Genomic DNA, 4,445 nt, shown 5'->3' with positions numbered 1-4,445 from the left:
TGTCAGAACAATTTAATTAAACTAGGGCATGGAAAAAAACTCGAATCTTGGTCCGGTTGGCTAAATTTGTCAAGTTACCTGCTCATTATTCCTTCTCATTAGATTAAAAATTGTGGAATCGCGTTTCAGCATGGCAAATTTACCCTCACAAAACATCTAAAATCTAAATACATCTGATAATTTTATTTTAAACATTCTTAACTCAAAAAAATAAATTAATAATAAGGGCGAAGTTTGTGAAATCGACAGAAGTTTATAATTATATTCAATGGTAAAGGACAAAAGTCGACTGATGAAGTTGAAAAAACTAGAAAATAACGACTGTAGGATATTAAAAAGGAAAAAACTTCTGGGGGATTGTATTAACTCCCGATTTAAGTAGAGCATTACATGCCAGCAATTAAGACAAATTTTTATTGTAGCCTATGCTAAGTAGTTCACTGAGTTAATTGTTTGTGACTTTTAGCAATAGTTTATCTCAATGTTGTTTTTTTTTTAAAAAAAAAATCAAGACCGAGGAATATATTAAATTTTCCCAATTTCTCTCCAAAATTTTAAACTCTTTGTCAATTATTTCAATTCCTCGTCGCTATCTAAGCCAACGGTGCGCGGATTATCAATTCAATTTCCCTTCTGGCACAATGTCATGATTTCCAACAAGGAAACGGTATTGTCGCTTGATTAGGATATTTGAACAGATCATAATTTTTTCCAGGACATATAATTTACTTTTACGTTGAACTTGGCATAGAGTCAAACAATTGGGGTTACCGCGACTCTGCAGATTGACCTTAACTTGCCTTTTGGGGGTGCTGTTTTGGAGTTTGGCCGAGAGGCAGTCCGGACCTGGCTGGCTGGCTGTGCGCGCGGAAAAAATAACTTCTTTCTCTCTCTCTCGCTCGCTATCGCAGCTTTTTCGCCCGTCGGTCCGTCGTCCTCGTCCTGCTCTCTCGCCTGCCAAGCCGCTCTCGCACGCCGCGCGCACAACAAAACACACACACTCTCTGCTCTGCAGTCATCTGCAGCGGCAAATCAAGCAACCCTTTTCAATAATACAAAAAACGTCACGCTGCCGCCGCCGCTGCCGCCGCCGCGGAGGTCGAGCTGCAAAAAGCACGCGGCCACTGCATTGATTTTCACTATTTTTCGCCGTTTAATTTATTCTTTTGTGCCGTCGATGAGAAAGGGCGCGGTTGCCGGCATTCCTTCATGGATTACATTTCCAAGAAAATTTGGGTACAGAAATTTTAACTCAATATCAGCAAAATGTAGGAGCAGTTGATGGATTCCCTCTCAAACTAAAATTTTCCATTGGTGATTATTTCATTTATTTATTTCACCAAAAAAACAAATTTGGCTGATCAAAATTTTATTAAAAATGGAAATTAGAGTGCTATAAATGGACATTAAAAGGTTCATTTCGCAGGCAAAGTTGATTACTTGTAAAAATGTGCCAAAAGTGCGTTTTTATTGTGCGAAAATGGAGCTGCTATCAGTTTTAACACGCGCGTAAATTCGGCCCATTATCAGTCGGCAGTGGAACAATGGTGGAGACAAAAGAATGCACGCGCGTTTTGCGCACATTTAACTTTTAAATGCATTAACCAAAAATACATATATACGCTTCGAATTCATCAGCCGGGCGGAAATTAGCGCGCAGTTGACTGGCCGCGCTAATTTGCCTTTGTCCACTTGTTTATGCGGCGAAAAATTGCGAAAGGCAGTTAGCGAACGCGCGGCGCGCGGCCAGAGTGCAAACGACGGCAATAAAAGCGAATATCGCTCGCGCCTGTCCATCCTTTTTCGCATCTGCGAGAGTTGAAATCCTTAATTGCCGCGCGCCGCTTTTTATTGCGGCTGCTCTGCCTGCTGTCTACCGCGAGCTGCTGCCGCTGCTGCCAAGAAAGGTTTCGCATTGTGCGCCCATACACGCAGACACACAGAGCAGGGCGTTTGACAAAAGTGCTGCTCTGTTGGTTCCTAATCATGCGAGCGTAATGTAAAATCCAGATGAAAGGCGATCGCGCGCGAGCCGCAATATTGCAACAGAAAAGCACATGCCAATGCGCGACTTATGCAGAATTTGCAATTAAATCGCGTTTTTCTGCAGGATTAGAAGTCATTTACCATACATGTTCCATCTCTGGGAAGCGAATTTGAAACCAAAACCAAGAAAAACATAAATTTTTATGGGTACACACTCGTGATAGAATAGCTGATGCTCAACAACAATTTTGTTAAGAAATTTCTAGCATTTGCTAAGCCACAGGGATAATAAAGTAGTTATACTTTCTGCTGCGCACAATCCTATGGGACGCTCTATAGGCGAAGGTCATCCTTGCTCAAAATATAATTTATTTGAAAAAGCAAAGGGACAATGCTTTATGCAGCTCAATAGAGAGCAAAGGACCCCCGCGTATGTGCTACCTCTCCCTCCCAGTTGTTGGACAGGTCAATGTTATTGTTGACAAATCTCATAGAATTTTAGCTGAGAGAAACTCGCGGCGGAGAAAATGCAATGTCATATTCTTTTCGATGCTTTGAACATTCCTGGGCGGCCGCGGCTGAGAACATCCAATGTCCTATTCTTTTTGATGTTTTGAACATTTCTGGGCGGCCGCGGCTGAGAAAATCCAATGTCCTATTCTTTTTGATGTTTTGAACATTTCCGCGGGGCCGCCGCGGGTTAAAAATAAACTGCGCGTGAAAATAACAAAAATACCGACAAAGTGATTTCCAGCGATATGGGTGGCATTGGTTGGGGTTACTAACATTCGAATAAATGTAAAGGAGAGATGATAAATACGAATTTCAATTGATTCATTTATTGACAAGTAACATTTTTTTAAGAATCTCAATGATAAATTCACTATGCCTCCCAAGTGACCAGGAATTGACGAATGACAACAGGATTGACAGTTAAAGGAAATTTAATGTGAACCGCGTGAAAATGTTTTCCCGCAGAAGTGCATCGTCAGAGACAGCGTACCATTAATAACGTCGTTTTTAAGGGTTATGTTTATCTTAAAATTTGGGAAAAGGAGAAACGCACAGTTCAAGCATGAAACCGGAAACGGATATATTTATTATGATTTTCATGGTGGTCCGTGGATATTAGACTTTGCATTTTTTTTGAGACGTAAAAAGTAGAGTTTCCCAACATAAGAAATCACGATTGAGTAATTTTTGTGAGGGCAGGCGGTGGAGTTGTGGAGTTTCACACAGCTTCTTGTACCTTTCGGGCTCATATTAGAAATGAGTGCTGTAAATAGTTTTTGACGGCAAGTTAGGAAAATCCTCTTCATTTACAGTAAATTCCGTGGTGTAGACTTTGTTTTCAGGTAAAATATTACAGCTGATAAGGCCTTGTGATTAGGGGCCAAAACAGCTGCTGTACAGCAGTTACAGGAACATGGGAAATATTTATTCTTTTTAATACTTTTGCTCTTAACAGCCTCTATTGTGTTAAAAACTACATTGAAAAAAGCCATTTGTTCATTTTTTCGTGTTTTTATGTTTAAAGCAATCACTTTTTCGCATCTACTCTTTTTGTTAGTGACAATAAATTTGAAATTCATGCAATTAATTTTTGTAATACAAATCAACGCATTGTTTAGCTCTTGGAAAGGAGGGTTTTACTCTGGTAGATGGAAATATGTTCTAAATCTATTCAAGATATATTATGACCTTAAATCTTTAATTACCCAAATCTGAAACCTGGAAAATTATTGTAAACTGCAAAAATATAACCGTTTTTTATTGATTGCTAAGTACTTGTACCGGATGCGGAGCCTAGCTCCTACTCGATCCTTTTTCATTTTTTGGTTCAGGGTATTGTTTGTAATTTTTGTTAGGCGTTATTTGTTAGAAAATTCGTTGCAAGTTGTTCTTAGGTCAATTCTCCTAAAATGTTTATTCAGTTAAAGTTTGAAATTGATAGGGTTGGGTAACTTAGACGATCGACTATTTTTTTCTGTGCTCTATTTCTTTCCAAAAACATGAAATCTTCAAGAATCATGAAAAATGATGAAGATTGACACCCACTTAAAATCGTCGATAACCATCAAAATATCCCAAAATCGTCTAAACCTGCCTGAAAAAAGTCTAAAACCATCTAAAATCCCCCAAAATAGGCCGTTTGCTGGGTAAATTCTCAAATTAAATAATATAAAAATACTATAATGCAACATTGATTTGCCACGATTATCTAGGCTTTCCAGAGCCATCTCTGCACTTAGTCAACATATCGATCGAAGAGTTAAGGCCTCCATTTTCGCAACATGTAAAATAAAAAATCGGTATAAGTCCTCCATTAATACGGCCATAAAGTTATTTAATTTAGCGATCTCTGCAGCTGTCTGGTCACATTTAAATTTAAACGATCTCATTAAATTAGAAAGTGTGAAATCTAGATTTTTCAAAAAGGCCCTCGGAGGTGATAAAAG

The sequence above is a fragment of the Cloeon dipterum genome, chromosome 3 (assembly GCF_949628265.1).
Source record: "Cloeon dipterum chromosome 3, ieCloDipt1.1, whole genome shotgun sequence".
Taxonomy (NCBI): Eukaryota; Metazoa; Arthropoda; class Insecta; order Ephemeroptera; family Baetidae; genus Cloeon; species Cloeon dipterum.
The sequence above is the reverse complement of the archived record's forward strand: the minus strand, read 5'-3'. Positions refer to the sequence as shown.